General features: G+C 42.1%; 1 long non-coding RNA gene and 12 other non-coding genes across 13 annotated transcripts in view; all 13 read left to right on the top strand.

The window, feature by feature from the left end:
* The window catches only part of trnal-aag (transfer RNA leucine (anticodon AAG)), an 83-nt gene extending 21 nt beyond the window's left edge, over nucleotides 1–62 (top strand). Inside the window, exon 1 of the tRNA in view lies at nucleotides 1–62. This exon is cut by the window's left edge and continues 21 nt beyond it. This is a non-coding gene — a tRNA (tRNA-Leu).
* LOC115183331 (uncharacterized) overlaps nucleotides 1–17500 on the top strand; it is a 24470-nt gene that overhangs the window by 2603 nt on the left and 4367 nt on the right. The window contains exons 1-2 of the long non-coding RNA XR_003874030.1: nucleotides 1–3879; nucleotides 16632–17500. The exon at nucleotides 1–3879 is cut by the window's left edge and continues 2603 nt beyond it; the exon at nucleotides 16632–17500 is cut by the window's right edge and continues 4367 nt beyond it. This is a non-coding gene — a long non-coding RNA (uncharacterized LOC115183331). The remainder of the gene's footprint in view (nucleotides 3880–16631) is intronic.
* Nucleotides 341–421, top strand: trnas-aga (transfer RNA serine (anticodon AGA)). Its single transcript has one exon. It is a non-coding gene; the product is annotated as a tRNA-Ser (tRNA).
* trnal-aag (transfer RNA leucine (anticodon AAG)) lies at nucleotides 1066–1148 on the top strand. Its single transcript has one exon. It is a non-coding gene; the product is annotated as a tRNA-Leu (tRNA).
* On the top strand, nucleotides 1427–1508 carry trnas-aga (transfer RNA serine (anticodon AGA)). The gene has a single exon. It is a non-coding gene; the product is annotated as a tRNA-Ser (tRNA).
* On the top strand, nucleotides 2153–2235 carry trnal-aag (transfer RNA leucine (anticodon AAG)). Its single transcript has one exon. It is a non-coding gene; the product is annotated as a tRNA-Leu (tRNA).
* On the top strand, nucleotides 2514–2595 carry trnas-aga (transfer RNA serine (anticodon AGA)). Its single transcript has one exon. It is a non-coding gene; the product is annotated as a tRNA-Ser (tRNA).
* Nucleotides 3241–3323, top strand: trnal-aag (transfer RNA leucine (anticodon AAG)). The gene has a single exon. It is a non-coding gene; the product is annotated as a tRNA-Leu (tRNA).
* Nucleotides 3602–3683, top strand: trnas-aga (transfer RNA serine (anticodon AGA)). The gene has a single exon. It is a non-coding gene; the product is annotated as a tRNA-Ser (tRNA).
* On the top strand, nucleotides 4328–4410 carry trnal-aag (transfer RNA leucine (anticodon AAG)). The gene has a single exon. It is a non-coding gene; the product is annotated as a tRNA-Leu (tRNA).
* On the top strand, nucleotides 4689–4770 carry trnas-aga (transfer RNA serine (anticodon AGA)). The gene has a single exon. It is a non-coding gene; the product is annotated as a tRNA-Ser (tRNA).
* On the top strand, nucleotides 17080–17162 carry trnal-aag (transfer RNA leucine (anticodon AAG)). Its single transcript has one exon. It is a non-coding gene; the product is annotated as a tRNA-Leu (tRNA).
* Nucleotides 17441–17500, top strand: part of trnas-aga (transfer RNA serine (anticodon AGA)) — an 82-nt gene continuing 22 nt past the window's right edge. Inside the window, exon 1 of the tRNA in view lies at nucleotides 17441–17500. This exon is cut by the window's right edge and continues 22 nt beyond it. This is a non-coding gene — a tRNA (tRNA-Ser).

The following is a 17500-nucleotide window of genomic DNA, read 5'->3' as shown; positions in this document are numbered from 1 at the left end:
AAGGCGCTGCGTTAAGGTCGCAGTCTCCATTGGAGGCGTGGTTTCAAATCCCACTTCTGACAGTTGTTTAGTGCCTCTCACGCAGGAGTCATGCTGCTTTGCAGTAATAATAAGATGATGAAATAACAATTAGTAATAAACCCTCTCAAATGCTAACCATCTGGAGATGGGCAAAGAAAATAAGAAAAATGCCATACTTAATAACAAATGAGGGGAACGTTTCATGAAGCTATTGCACGATAATGAGTTACTACATTATCTTTCAGTTATTAATTTATCATTCGCAGTAGGCTATGCTATGCCTGCCCTTCACTCCTAACCAGCACATACTTCTGTTACAGTTGTCGTGGCCGAGTGGTTAAGGCGATGGACTAGAAATCCATTGGGATTTCCCGCGCAGGTTCGAATCCTGCTGACAACGAAAAAGCAGATTTTTGACCCCTCCGGAGGTGGAAGTTTAGTCGTATTTCTTACACCAATCACATCCTCTCAGATCTCCACAAGTACATAGGGATTAGATGTCCATTTGGGATACGACTGCAGGCCATCTATCCCACCTCACACCTTTACACACCTGGTTATCCATCCTTCTAGCTCTATAGGCCACAGTAGCATAGGTTACAGGTTTGTAGTCAAGCCACAGATTTCAGGTGAGATCCCATGATACACTCAAAAATACAACAACACGATTCTCATGAATAACCATTAAGCCATTTGCTAAGATTTCCCCCATGTGGACCTGTTGTCACTCTTACCCTGATGGTTGCTGATACTTCCAGACACTTTTTCGGTCTTATCTGAGGAATTGTATAACTTATATCAGAATGGCCATATTCTGAGGCCACTTTAGCACTCAATCAATGACGATTTACTACGCTTTTCCCATTGAAGGGCATATTGAGGTTAAATCAATGACTGGAGTTTTTAATTGATAAAAACAAATGACTATTGAAAGTGCAAGTCAGTAACGTGCATTTACTGGTCTCTGTGGTGATTTTAGGAGCCTGTGCCTATTTGTACTATTAAACCATACTCTTTAACCCGATAGCAAGCTTCTGTCCTGTAGTCAGGATGGCCGAGCGGTCTAAGGCGCTGCGTTAAGGTCGCAGTCTCCATTGGAGGCGTGGGTTCAAATCCCACTTCTGACACTTGTTTAGTGCCTCTCACGCAGGAGTCATGCTGCTTTGCAGTAATAATAAGATGATGAAATAACAATTAGTAATAAACCCTCTCAAATGCTAACCATCTGGAGATGGGCAAAGAAAATAAGAAAAATGCCATACTTAATAACAAATGAGGGGAACGTTTCATGAAGCTATTGCACGATAATGAGTTACTACATTATCTTTCAGTTATTAATTTATCATTCGCAGTAGGCTATGCTATGCCTGCCCTTCACTCCTAACCAGCACATACTTCTGTTACAGTTGTCGTGGCCGAGTGGTTAAGGCGATGGACTAGAAATCCATTGGGATTTTCCCGCGCAGGTTCGAATCCTGCTGACAACGAAAAAGCAGATTTTTGACCCCTCCGGAGGTGGAAGTTTAGTCGTATTTCTTACACCAATCACATCCTCTCAGATCTCCACAAGTACATAGGGATTAGATGTCCATTTGGGATACGACTGCAGGCCATCTATCCCACCTCACACCTTTACACACCTGGTTATCCATCCTTCTAGCTCTATAGGCCACAGTAGCATAGGTTACAGGTTTGTAGTCAAGCCACAGATTTCAGGTGAGATCCCATGATACACTCAAAAATACAACAACACGATTCTCATGAATAACCATTAAGCCATTTGCTAAGATTTCCCCCATGTGGACCTGTTGTCACTCTTACCCTGATGGTTGCTGATACTTCCAGACACTTTTTCGGTCTTATCTGAGGAATTGTGTAACTTATATCAGAATGGCCATATTCTGAGGCCACTTTAGCGCTCAATCAATGACGATTTACTACGCTTTTCCCATTGAAGGGCATATTGAGGTTAAATCAATGACTGGAGTTTTTAATTGATAAAAACAAATGACTATTGAAAGTGCAAGTCAGAATCGTGCATTTACTGGTCTCTGTGGTGATTTTAGGAGCCTGTGCCTATTTGTACTATTAAACCATACTCTTTAACCCGATAGCAAGCTTCTGTCCTGTAGTCAGGATGGCCGAGCGGTCTAAGGCGCTGCGTTAAGGTCGCAGTCTCCATTGGAGGCGTGGTTTCAAATCCCACTTCTGACACTTGTTTAGTGCCTCTCACGCAGGAGTCATGCTGCTTTGCAGTAATAATAAGATGATGAAATAACAATTAGTAATAAACCCTCTCAAATGCTAACCATCTGGAGATGGGCAAAGAAAATAAGAAAAATGCCATACTTAATAACAAATGAGGGGAACGTTTCATGAAGCTATTGCACTATAATGAGTTACTACATTATCTTTCAGTTATTAATTTATCATTCGCAGTAGGCTATGCTATGCCTGCCCTTCACTCCTAACCAGCACATACTTCTGTTACAGTTGTCGTGGCCGAGTGGTTAAGGAGATGAACTAGAAATCCATTGGGATTTTCCCGCGCAGGTTAGAATCCTGCTGACAACGAAAAAGCAGATTTTTGACCCCTCCGGAGGTGGAAGTTTAGTCGTATTTCTTACACCAATCACATCCTCTCAGATCTCCACAAGTACATAGGGATTAGATGTCCATTTGGGATACGACTGCAGGCCATTTATCCCACCTCACACCTTTACACACCTGGTTATCCATCCTTCTAGCTCTATAGGCCACAGTAGCAGAGGTTACAGGTTTGTAGTCAAGCCACAGATTTCAGGTGAGATCCCATGATACACTCAAAAATACAACAACACGATTCTCATGAATAACCATTAAGCCATTTGCTAAGATTTCCCCCCATGTGGACCTGTTGTCACTCTTACCCTGATGGTTGCTGATACTTCCAGACACTTTTTCGGTCTTATCTGAGGAATTGTATAACTTATATCAGAATGGCCATATTCTGAGGCCACTTTAGCACTCAATCAATGACGATTTACTACGCTTTTCCCATTGAAGGGCATATTGAGGTTATATCAATGACTGGAGTTTTTAATTGATAAAAACAAATGACTATTGAAAGTGCAAGTCAGAATCGTGCATTTACTGGTCTCTGTGGTGATTTTAGGAGCCTGTGCCTATTTGTACTATTAAACCATACTCTTTAACCCGATAGCAAGCTTCTGTCCTGTAGTCAGGATGGCCGAGCGGTGTAAGGCGCTGTGTTAAGGTCGCAGTCTCCATTGGAGGCGTGGTTTCAAATCCCACTTCTGACACTTGTTTAGTGCCTCTCACGCAGGAGTCATGCTGCTTTGCAGTAATAATAAGATGATGAAATAACAATTAGTAATAAACCCTCTCAAATACTAACCATCTGGAGATGGGCAAAGAAAATAAGAAAAATGCCATACTTAATAACAAATGAGGGGAACGTTTCATGAAGCTATTGCACTATAATGAGTTACTACATTATCTTTCAGTTATTAATTTATCATTCGCAGTAGGCTATGCTATGCCTGCCCTTCACTCCTAACCAGCACATACTTCTGTTACAGTTGTCGTGGCCGAGTGGTTAAGGCGATGAACTAGAAATCCATTGGGATCTTCCCGCGCAGGTTCGAATCCTGCTGACAACGAAAAAGCAGATTTTTGACCCCTCCGGAGGTGGAAGTTTAGTCGTATTTCTTACACCAATCACATCCTCTCAGATCTCCACAAGTACATAGGGATTAGATGTCCATTTGGGATACGACTGCAGGCCATTTATCCCACCTCACACCTTTACACACCTGGTTATCCATCCTTCTAGCTCTATAGGCCACAGTAGCATAGGTTACAGGTTTGTAGTCAAGCCACAGATTTCAGGTGAGATCCCATGATACACTCAAAAATACAACAACACGATTCTCATGAATAACCATTAAGCCATTTGCTAAGATTTCCCCCATGTGGACCTGTTGTCACTCTTACCCTGATGGTTGCTGATACTTCCAGACACTTTTTCGGTCTTATCTGAGGAATTGTATAACTTATATCAGAATGGCCATATTCTGAGGCCACTTTAGCACTCAATCAATGACGATTTACTACGCTTTTCCCATTGAAGGGCATATTGAGGTTAAATCAATGACTGGAGTTTTTAATTGATAAAAACAAATGACTATTGAAAGTGCAAGTCAGAATCGTGCATTTACTGGTCTCTGTGGTGATTTTAGGAGCCTGTGCCTATTTGTACTATTAAACCATACTCTTTAACCCGATAGCAAGCTTCTGTCCTGTAGTCAGGATGGCCGAGCGGTGTAAGGCGCTGTGTTAAGGTCGCAGTCTCCATTGGAGGCGTGGTTTCAAATCCCACTTCTGACACTTGTTTAGTGCCTCTCACGCAGGAGTCATGCTGCTTTGCAGTAATAATAAGATGATGAAATAACAATTAGTAATAAACCCTCTCAAGTACTAACCATCTGGAGATGGGCAAAGAAAATAAGAAAAATGCCATACTTAATAACAAATGAGGGGAACGTTTCATGAAGCTATTGCACTATAATGAGTTACTACATTATCTTTCAGTTATTAATTTATCATTCGCAGTAGGCTATGCTATGCCTGCCCTTCACTCCTAACCAGCACATACTTCTGTTACAGTTGTCGTGGCCGAGTGGTTAAGGCGATGAACTAGAAATCCATTGGGATTTTCCCGCGCAGGTTCGAATCCTGCTGACAACGAAAAAGCAGATTTTTGACCCCTCCGGAGGTGGAAGTTTAGTCGTATTTCTTACACCAATCACATCCTCTCAGATCTCCACAAGTACATAGGGATTAGATGTCCATTTGGGATACGACTGCAGGCCATCTATCCCACCTCACACCTTTACACACCTGGTTATCCATCCTTCTAGCTCTATAGGCCACAGTAGCATAGTGTCATGACGTTGGCCTCTTTGGGTACAGGAAGGACAGTTGACCCCCTCCCCTTTGTACCATCACCCAACCTACCTTCCCCCCCAACCCAGGGTTGTAAAATTTCCAAGAGGAGAATCTACTACAACATGTTTCATAGAGAGACAAAGGAAATTCTTCCAACTCATAGAATTGGAGAACCTAGCGACATGTGTGTTCTGGAGAAGATATGGAAGATTGATGAAGACTCCAGCTACGAACTGATCCGCTTGGTACAATTTTGTGATACTCAGAAGAGACAATATAGCCATATTACCCTAAAACGGTCTACATGATAGCCTCAGCGATGAGACTGAATCCACATGGTTGTATACAATGTATTATTAAGGATAAAGCTATTTGTAATACATTGAGATGCTATGTACTGATGTTAATGTGATAGAATTATATTTCTGTAACCAAGTCTAGCTCAGTCATAGGCACGCCCCCAGGGACACATACAGGACCAGGCGTCATTTGACAAGCCTGTTCTCTGGGCCCTATAAAACACCCCCTGATTTACATTTCTACAGACCAGGCCTCCACTCCATCGTGAGTTTGGCCCAGAGGTTTGACCAGCCAAGTATTCTACTGAAAGTGAACCATACCACGTGGTTAACTTTTAGACTATCGATATCGACAGAATAAGAACAAGTCTTTGATATTAATTATTAGTCTGCAGCTAAGTAAATTATATCATCGAACGCGAAGACCAACCACATCCATTCTATGACGACATTCATGTATGTCGCTCTGACAGATCCATTCTAACCGAGAGAGAGAGAGAGAACGCTGACAAACTCTCCATCAGAACAAAACTCTCCAACAAGAATCCCGACGACACATGAGCGTAAATATATATTGATATTGCAATTGTTCCCGAATGAGTGAGCCTTCAATTGTCAATTGTTAACCTCTACGGGCCACGGGGGCAGTATTGAGAATTTTGAAAAAAATATGTGCCCATTTTTAACTGCCTCCTACACCAACTCAGAAGCTAGGATATGCATATTATTAACACATTCGGATAGAAAACACTCTGAATTTTCTAAAACAGTTTGAATGGTGTCTGTAAGTATAACAAAACTCATATTGCAGGCAAAAACCTGAGAAAAATAGATAAAAAAAAATGAGAATTTTGTGGCTGTACTATTTAGTGTCATTGTTTTAAAGATACCACAGTGAGAAAGGATTCAGTTCGCAACTCCTACTGCTTCCACTAGATGTCAACGATCTTTAGAAAGTTGTTTGAAGCATCTGTGATAAATACACACCGAATTAGAAAGCTTACAAGTTGACACGTCATCACTTCATTTTTTGCGCCTGCGCATGAATCTGAGAAGAGTGCCTTTGTCATTATCGTTTATTCTAGACACTTGATAGGTTGTGTGAAAATATTACTGATGTTTACTGATGTTTCACGTTAAAAATGGAACAAAAGATTAGTGCTAAACAACGTTTGACATGTTTAAACAAACGTAAATAGATTATTTACTAGGTTTTCTTTAGTTTTTCGACGTGACTTTACACTGCCCACCTCATTTTGTGGGAGCCTACTGAACGCTAACTATTTGGACATAAATTATGAACTTTGTCAAAAGAAACCACATTTGTTCTGGACCTGGGATCTCTGGCAGCGCCTTCTGATGGAGATAATCAAAGGTAAGGGGATATTTAGAATGTTATTATCGATATTAGATGATGCTAATGCTAACGGTATAGCTTAGCTTAGCTTAGCATATAGCTTATTGTTGTTAGCATAGTACCCAGTTTATACAAAATGTGATTTCCCAGTAAAGTTATTTTGAGATCTGGCCCTTCGGTAGCAATTACGAGATGATAATATATTATTCTTTGAATGACAATATTATAATTTACCAATGTTTTCGAATAGTAATTCCGTGATTTGTAATGCTGGATTCACTGGGTGCATTCGAGCCGAAAAAAATTCTGAATTTCACCGCGACTGTAAATGCTGTTTTTGGATATAAATATGAACTTGATGGAACTAAAAATGCATGTATTGTATAACATAATGTCCTATGAGTGTCATCTGATGCAGATTGTCAAAGGTAAGTGCATAATTCTAGCTAGTTTTCTGTCTGTTGATGCCCTTCTTTGAATTGGCTAAACATTACACGCAGCTATTGTCAATGTACTCTCCTCACATAACCTAACTTTATGCATTCTCCGTAATGCCTCTGAAAATCGGACAGCGTGGTTAGATTTAGGAGATATATCTTTCAAATGGAGGAAAATAGTTGATTATTTGATTTTTTGAAATGATTACTCTTGCAGTTTTGAATTCCCCGCCATGGTCACATGACAATGAATCCCAATACCGGGATAAGATCGGGATAAGATCCTCAACAGGTTAATATTAATGAACTCTGTGTAACTTCTCAGCTTACCGTTTTATGACCCATTGTCTAACAGACCAGCCATGCTTGTTAGCCAGTAGGGCACATTCCCCTACCAATCCTGTGTGACGATAATTACTGTTTGTATGTTTTCTGTTAATTACTTAGTGTAGTAAATAAATGATTTTAAGACAATTGATGTATGGATGATTTTAGTAAAGACTGGGTTCGTGCAGATAACCAAGATTTACAACTTTCATGATGAGACTGAAACAACATACGGGTTAAGATTGACTGCTATCGATGTAAAATAATACTAAGTATTTTAAGAGTTTATTCAGAGGATAACAGCTCTATAAACGTTCTTCTGTGGTGCCCCGACTTTCTAGTTAATTACATTTACATGATTAGCTTAATCAGGTAATATCAATTACAGAGAAATAATTTTATAAGTTAGCATGTCATATCACTTAATCCGGTCTAGCCAAAGACACGACATATATGGTGCCCCCTGTGAGGAATCTAAGATAGAATTGGACTTTGCTGTGAAATTCTATATATCAATTGTGCAAACAGAATTGTACAAACAGCCTGCTATCTAAACAAAGTGATTGTGCATTTTCCATTGAGAGAAGCTATTTAAAATAGCCCCGGTCTTATATCGATAGCAGTGAGGAATAAATTCCAGTTTTAGTCCGTTAGGCCAAACGGTACTATTTCTGTCGGTAAATATTAACTTCTAGAGTAAGGTTAGAATTTAGAAGTTAACTGTCCGGTAACCGAGCCGAATAATTTGCCTACCGCACTAGGACAGTGTGGGCAGACCGTATGCGTATCTGTATTTTAGTACCGTGTCGCTCCGGTCAGCAGAAACGCTAGCAGAATATGCTGAATGGGGTTAAGGTGAGACGTCACTAGAAAACCCACCCTTTCCATAAGTGAAAGGATCCTATTTTGGTGCTTGGAAGGATACTTCTGAACCAAGTAGCAATAGCTTAGCATTACGGGCAAGCTAACAGAGAGGGAACATTTCCTCTCTCCGTACCACGTTTAAAATTCCTCCGTAGCGCGACGGAAGTCCGACCTTTGTACTTCCGTTTAAATTTCATCATTCTGCACCCTGGTGGTGAAGAATTGCCAGCACATCTCTAGGGGAAATTCAAACGTGGAGCACGGGATATGACGTCTCATTCAATTTAACTAACAAGTGAAATTGCCAGATTTACCTTTTCAAGTGGATCTTTTTAAAAAATATCCAAAATTGATTGGGCGTCCATAATGAGACATTATTAACTTTTTCCAAACTTAACTTAGATGAAGCAAGGCTCTCAGGTTAATTGAAAGTTAATTCCCAGATAGCCTATACAGGTTTGAGATATCATAAATAGATTAATCAGTAAAATCTGCTTTAGCAAGGCACATTCAGTAAAACCCATTACTGACGGGAGTGAATCCCATGTGGCTTCGGCCTTAAGGGAAAGTATAGTGGCGAATGTACCCTAAACATTTAAACCAAATTACTGTTATGATAACTCCGCAATCTGAATTGCTTGGGTATCATTGCCTCATTCAATTTATTTAGTTAAATTGTCGAACATACCTTTCTAGGTTCTTCCAACTAAATGAGACAACTTAAACTTTGCATATTAACCTTGATGAAGCAACCTCTCAGGTAATCCAAAGTTAATTCCCAGATAGCCTATACAGGTTTGATATATCATAAATAGATTAATCAGTAAAATCTGCTTTAGCAAGGCACATTCAGTAAAACCCATTACTGACGGGAGTGAATCCCATGTGGCTTCGGCCTTAAGGGAAAGTATAGTGGCGAATGTACCCTAAACATTTAAACCACATTACTGTTATGATAACTCCGCAATCTGAATTGCGTGGGTATCATTGCCTCATTCAATTTATTTAGTTAAATTGTCGAACATACCTTTCTAGGTTCTTCCAACTGAATGAGACAACTTAAACTTTGCATATTAACCTTGATGAAGCAACCTCTCAGGTAATTCTAAGTTAATTCCCAGATAGCCTATACAGGTTTGATATATCATAAATAGATTAATCAGTAAAATCTGCTTTAGCAAGGCACAGTCAGTAAAACCCCTTTACTGACGCTCAGCCCAGGTAGGAGCGTACCCTAGTGGTGAAGGGTCCCAACATTTGACCTACGGTTTACACTTATGATATCCAATCAATGGAGATTGTAGGAACCAATCGTCTCATTCAATTTAATAAGTTAAATTGTCGAACATACCTTTCTAGGTTCTTCCAATTAAATGAGACAACTTAAACTTTGCATATTAACCTGGATGAAGCAAACTCTCAGGTAATTCAAGTTTAATACCCAGACAGCCTACCCATGTAGGACTAATCATTGGCATTGATTAATTCAATTTGCTTTTGCAAATTCATTCACGCCCAACTTCCACAGTACTGTACAGTACTGATGGTTCATTAACGTCTATAAATAGATTAAAATCGTCTTTGCAGCTCCCCACGTTCCAAAACCAAATTTTGGAAAATTAGGAAAAACATTTTAGCCTTTCAAATGTTCTAATAATGTGCAAGCTATCAGAGGGGGTGGTCCCCACTCGCCCGCTAATTAGTGAACCTCCACCCGTAAATGGATTGATCTCTGACCTCAGCAGCGATAACAACCCTAATTATGCCATTAGTGGAAAAGCAGACAACAATGTTTTCCAAAATCAACCATCGGGCGCAGGCCTCGTAAAGGTTCTCTCCAGTCTAGCTCTGATGTCTTGCCATCCGAGATTGCCATCTGTCCAATATCGCAGTGCACATCTGAAGCACGAGCAGGTAATGGTAGACATAAAGGGACAGGGGGAGAGAACCGGGAAACCAATGACCAAGGCAGACAAGGGAAAAATTCTGCTAGCTATGGAACTGCGTTCGAAAACTGAACAATTAAATGTAATTGCAAAAACGTATGACGATGAACAAGCACAAGCTCTTCAACAAAATCGTTTTCTACAGGAACAAAATCATAGGCTACAGGAACAACTCGATTTAGCCAAAACTAAATACGATGATGTCCACGCCAAACTAGATAAATCTGAAGAGTTATCTACAAACAGGAGCGCTCAACTTGACAACATGCATGCTGTTTTGTTGAATGTTACTCAAAATAACACGGTGCTCCTCAAAGCGCTGCAGACCAAAGACGATCAGTTAATGAACAGAATGACAAAGTTGGATGATAAATCAGCAGAACTTATTGAAGTCGCTGACCAAATGAATGATGAGAGAACTCAGGTGATGAGGTTGGAAATATTGATTTCTAAGCAAGCAGAGGAAATCTCATCACTGAATCTCTCGCTCCGTACTCAAGACCTCTATCTGCAAACCATGACAGATAAGTTTGAGACCGAAAGGAGCAGGTGTGACACTCACGTGTCCAAAATCAGTACTCTAAGCGCTCAAGTGGACTCTGCAATGCAGCAGAATTCCACCCTTAGGTACCATCTGGAGGAAATCCAGAATGGTCACGCTCTACAGCGCGACTTCCCATCCAAGCAACCGGAGCCCTGTACTCACAGGAGTGAAGACAATAGGTTTCAGACATTGCCTCCCTCATGTGTCCCTCAGTCTTCTCCTCTTTGCCCTTCGGCACTGAGTTATATGGCGCCTCTTGGCCAACAACAAGGCTTGGCTTCCTCTCTTGGCCTTTCGGCCCCAATCTCTCCACAGGATGAAGCCAACCCTCTCCGCCCGCTTGGCGCGGAATACCTTGACAAACTCGTCAAGAAATTCCCCACCTTTGACCCCGTTCCAGGTCAGCCAAACGATACTGAGACGTTCCTAGCTGACATAGAGGACGCGTTGGATGGCTACCCAAACGCTACGGGTTCTGACAGGGTTTACCTGTTGAAGCGAATGTCAAATAGACACCTGACAAGGTTCATTCGTCTACAACAGCAACACGTGCTAAATGACTACACTAAACTTGCCACAGCTTTGAAATTAGAATTCAGTGGTTCTGCGACTCGCAAACACGATAGCTCACTGGCTAACACCGTCAAACAAGCTCGGAACGAACACCCACAAGCTTACTATCATAGGCTTCGTTCAGCTTACTTTGGCCTACTCACAGAAACAGGAATGGAAGAGCTTTTACCATTCAAACAAATGTTTCTGTCGAACATGTATCCCAAGTTCATTACCTACTTGGGCCCTGCCGCCCACGTTGGCTTGCCTATCTTACAACTCAGAGAGCTTGCAAGCACAGCTTTTGAGGCATCAAAAGTTCACAACGCTAAGAGCCCTGACCACTCGGTTTTGAAGTTTAACCAGGAGCACTCACTCCAGTTAGAGGGTGCATTATCAGGTATTGGAGCGTCGAGAGATGACGCACAACAACAGTTTCTACCACGAAACCATGATTCCAATAACCTCCGCGGTCGAAATAACTGTAAAGTACGTAGCCATCAACATGACTACCGCTACAATCGACCCGTTCGCTGCGTTCCTGCACCCAACCCACAAAAAGTGTCAGAGCACAAGGGTAACAAAGGGTTGAAGGACGATCAAAACGTAGACCAATGTTCTCCAGAAGTCCCACTACGGGAAGAACTTAAGCGAGAACAATTTGAGAAAAGGGTAAAAGATAAGTCACAAGGACTAGACGGGGAATTACCGGACACCAGGTCCGCAGGAATTAACACCCATAGCAAGGACGTTAAAGTTCAAATTTCTCCCGCTCTCATTCAAGACCCTATCCAGGGCCCGCTTGATCAAGAAACAAGCCCCCGGGCTTTGTCTATAGACTCTGATACAAAAGTTGCGAAGATAAAGATCAAACGCTTCGTTAAAGCCAAGCCCACTCAAAATCGGAAAAGTCAATCTGCTTCCATCTTGAACAGACATGGCACATCACGTCGTTGCGAACGACCACTCCACTTTGTGGGGAATATGTCCACTAACCACGAATCTAAACGGCCATACCTGGAAACAGTCCTGGAGGACTGCTTAGCTTGTCATGCGCTAATTGATTCGGGTGCGACAATATCACTCATCTCTCAAACATTGTTTGATGATCTCAAAAGGGCTTTGAAGCCAACTAAACGTTGGTTAAAAGTGGAACGATGCGACACTAAACTTCGAGGGGTCACTCAGACTACCTCGCCTCTCACATTGAGAGTCATGCTGAAACTACACTTCCAGGACGTATCGCTCGTTCACCCTGTGTATGTTACCAGCCTCGAAGCTGTAACCCTCCTACTTGGAGCAGACTTGATGGATCGGTTACTCCCATTGATGGATTGGAAAACCAACCAGGTATGGTCACAGGCCACAGTGCCTTCTCCACTGACCACACTGTCTTCCCCTAACGCTAGCTGCAACGCAGTCCTTCACGAGGGGTATCTGTCGAAAGCACCCCTTGGGAAAAAGACGTTTAGAAACCTCTTGGTACAAAATCCGATCCATGGAGATATTACGATATCTCGACACATTCCATCAGCCAACCTGATTGACCATTCTTTTCATGATTTCGAGCCAGCTGTCTCTGTGAATGAGCAACTTCCCTCCTCCTTGCAGTCGTGCAATACGGTAGTTGAGATGAACTTCTCTTGCCCTTTGGACACTTCCGCAAGCACTGCGGCCGTCCCAGCAAGAAAAACATTGATGCGCAGAGTATACTCTGCTTCCGATGATACACCTTCCGCTTTGTTGGGGACTGTCACCCCTTACAATGACACTAATGGCGTCAGTCCAGCAACTGACCCGATGACTCCCACTGGTGAAACACTTTGCAATATCACAGACCGATATCCTCGTCTCAGTTCGCAGGTAATGAAGAGGTTGCCACACGCGGACGCGGTGGGGACTGACATGCCTCGACAGCCACTGAGCGTTTTGAAGCACAAACACCAGGAGATTTGGTTGAAAGGTTACAGCCATCCTCATAACAACGCGGCCGCTGAAAACTCGTACGTAGGGTCCGATCTTCTTGTTTGCGCATCGGACACCAACACCACCCGCTGGTGGGGGGGTCCCGAGGCACAAAGGGGGGGAATAGTAGCCCAGACCCATGATGAGCCTCATCGAGGCCGGTGGGGGGGTCAAGACTACGGACAACACCGTACGAGGCCGCCAGAGCATAAATCAAATCTAGTTGTAAACTCTCCTATGAGAACAGTGAGGAGCAGACAGGCCCCTAGACGGGGATTATCTTAGAACACATCTAAGATAGTAATGAGGTGTACCACACTGGTCGTAAAGGAAGTCCAGTGGACTTGTCCACCTCCAAAACAAATGGCATCAATAATCATTCTTTGCCATGTGTAGGTTCAACTACAATACAACTAGTAAAATGCTCCAATCATGTGTTCCGGTAGATAATATTTCAGAATAAATCGGTAGGATAACTGGTCCCCTTGAGTACCAGTACCAATACTAGCAACAGTCAGTCCAGCTACAATCAGTAAGAAGGTTAGAGATTTAACCAATCAAATTACCATTGACAACAGCGACATAGGAGTCACTCAGAGTGCAACACGTGGAGGGGAATCTCCAGTGCACTCTTCCAATGGTTAACACACATGTCACTAATAAATAGGACCCTCCATTCAGGAGGAAAATTATTAGAAGTCATGAACCATGATCACACCACGTATGACTGGTCCAATACTTAAAGAGTACTTCCGTCGTGAGGTTAGCTCCTCCGTGGATAACATAGCTATGAAATAGACTTCATACCTAACGCCACTACAATAGTGGAAGACACCGTGACTTGTAGAAAACTACTACAGACTCCCTTGACACCAATTCTGACTGACCTCCAGGCATTGACCTGAAAATTACCTGACTACGTCAGACTCATTCTGAACAAGTTGTAATCTGCCCGGATACTTGGTTTTCTTCCCTGGACATGCGCGCTTGTGTAAGCATAAGCGCACATGCACAACGGAACATCCAATTAGGATTTATGCTAGGACCACTTAAGGGCCCAAGCAATATACCAGCCTTAGTAAAGTTGAACATTTACTTCTAGGCCTTTGACTCTACAGCACTCACCAGTTTTCTTCCCAGAAGTCCATAGGTCATCCCTGTAGACTGCCCAAAACTAGTGCATTACAGCTGTAGACTTATCATATAGTTATCAACTTAGGATAGCGCCTAAGCAACACACCAAGTAGGAAAAACCCTAGATATGGCATTAGAGACAATGCCATGATAATCATTTTGCCAGAACATTGGACGTATATAGAATACAGTCCAATTAGATGATTTATATATTATTTTTTTTGTTTTGTTTATGCTTTCATTCCTTTTCGGTTCAGTTCCTTTGATGCATAGGAAGTGATAGAGCCATAAACAAAGTCCCCATACAACCATCCCTTAGTGCCACAACGCCGCTCATTGGGGAATGAATGTAATCATATATATTTCATGAGTGTGTGTGCGTTGTTAACATCTGCCTAAGTTACTGCCCAGATCTTCCAGTCTGGACGACGGGTCCGGAACGGCGACCCCAAATCCGGACACCCACAACCTATCCTTGGGGCGGCATGCCGCTGTCAGAGAGACTACCAAGGTAAACCACCAGAGGGGGGGACCGCAACGGCGATCAACAACCAGGACATCCCCTGGCCCTCCCTGGGGTACTTTGCAGCTTCCAGGGAACCTACCAAGGTACACCACTAGAGGAGACCGCAACGGCGACCACCAACCGGACATCAACTGCCCATCCTTGTGGTGGACGGCTCAGCTTTCAGAGAGCCTACCAAGTTCAACCACCAGAGAGGACTGCAACGATGATCTACCAATGGGACATCACGTGGTCATGATTTTATGTTGATTTGTAACTTGCAGGATAAACAAGATCCAAACCACCAGGGGGGGTATGTCATGACGTTGGCCTCTTTGGGTACAGGAAGGACAGTTGACCCCCTCCCCTTTGTACCATCACCCAACCTACCTTCCCCCCCAACCCAGGGTTGTAAAAATTCCAAGAGGAGAATCTACTACAACATGTTTCATAGAGAGACAAAGGAAATTCTTCCAACTCATAGAATTGGAGAACCTAGCGACATGTGTGTTCTGGAGAAGATATGGAAGATTGATGAAGACTCCAGCTACGAACTGATCCGCTTGGTACAATTTTGTGATACTCAGAAGAGACAATATAGCCATATTACCCTAAAACGGTCTACATGATAGCCTCAGCGATGAGACTGAATCCACATGGTTGTATACAATGTATTATTAAGGATAAAGCTATTTGTAATACATTGAGATGCTATGTACTGATGTTAATGTGATAGAATTATATTTCTGTAACCAAGTCTAGCTCAGTCATAGGCACGCCCCCAGGGACACATACAGGACCAGGCGTCATTTGACAAGCCTGTTCTCTGGGCCCTATAAAACACCCCCTGATTTACATTTCTACAGACCAGGCCTCCACTCCATCGTGAGTTTGGCCCAGAGGTTTGACCAGCCAAGTATTCTACTGAAAGTGAACCATACCACGTGGTTAACTTTTAGACTATCGATATCGACAGAATAAGAACAAGTCTTTGATATTAATTATTAGTCTGCAGCTAAGTAAATTATATCATCGAACGCGAAGACCAACCACATCCATTCTATGACGACATTCATGAATGTCGCTCTGACAGATCCATTCTAACCGAGAGAGAGAGAGAGAACGCTGACAAACTCTCCATCAGAACAAAACTCTCCAACAAGAATCCCGACGACACATGAGCGTAAATATATATTGATATTGCAATTGTTCCCGAATGAGTGAGCCTTCAATTGTCAATTGTTAATATTAATGAACTCTGTGTAACTTCTCAGCTTACCGTTTTATGACCCATTGTCTAACAGACCAGCCATGCTTGTTAGCCAGTAGGGCACATTCCCCTACCAATCCTGTGTGACGATAATTACTGTTTGTATGTTTTCTGTTAATTACTTAGTGTAGTAAATAAATGATTTTAAGACAATTGATGTATGGATGATTTTAGTAAAGACTGGGTTCGTGCAGATAACCAAGAATTACAACTTTCATGATGAGACTGAAACAACATACGGGTTAAGATTGACTGCTATCGATGTAAAATATTACTAAGTATTTTAAGAGTTTATTCAGAGGATAACAGCTCTATAAACGTTCTTCTGTGGTGCCCCGACTTTCTAGTTAATTACATTTACATGATTAGCTTAATCAGGTAAAATCAATTAAACAGAAATAATTTTATAAGTTAGCATGTCATATCACTTAATCCGGTCTAGCCAAAGACAGGACAATAGGTTACAGGTTTGTAGTCAAGCCACAGATTTCAGGTGAGATCCCATGATACACTCAAAAATACAACAACACGATTCTCATGAATAACCATTAAGCCATTTGCTAAGATTTCCCCCATGTGGACCTGTTGTCACTCTTACCCTGATGGTTGCTGATACTTCCAGACACTTTTTCGGTCTTATCTGAGGAATTGTATAACTTATATCAGAATGGCCATATTCTGAGGCCACTTTAGCACTCAATCAATGACGATTTACTACGCTTTTCCCATTGAAGGGCATATTGAGGTTAAATCAATGACTGGAGTTTTTAATTGATAAAAACAAATGACTATTGAAAGTGCAAGTCAGAATCGTGCATTTACTGGTCTCTGTGGTGATTTTAGGAGCCTGTGCCTATTTGTACTATTAAACCATACTCTTTAACCCGATAGCAAGCTTCTGTCCTGTAGTCAGGATGGCCGAGCGGTCTAAGGCGCTGCGTTAAGGTCGCAGTCTCCATTGGAGGCGTGGTTTCAAATCCCACTTCTGACAGTTGTTTAGTGCCTCTCACGCAGGAGTCATGCTGCTTTGCAGTAATAATAAGATGATGAAATAACAATTAGTAATAAACCCTCTCAAATGCTAACCATCTGGAGATGGGCAAAGAAAATAAGAAAAATGCCATACTTAATAACAAATGAGGGGAACGTTTCATGAAGCTATTGCACTATAATGAGTTACTACATTATCTTTCAGTTATTAATTTATCATTCGCAGTAGGCTATGCTATGCCTGCCCTTCACTCCTAACCAGCACATACTTCTGTTACAGTTGTCGTGGCCGAGTGGTTAAGGCGATGGACTAGAAATCCATTGGGATCTTCCCGCGCA

The sequence above is a fragment of the Salmo trutta genome, unplaced genomic scaffold (assembly GCF_901001165.1).
Source record: "Salmo trutta unplaced genomic scaffold, fSalTru1.1, whole genome shotgun sequence".
Lineage (NCBI taxonomy): Eukaryota > Metazoa > Chordata > Actinopteri > Salmoniformes > Salmonidae > Salmo > Salmo trutta.
This window is presented reverse-complemented; position numbering and strand designations above follow the sequence as displayed.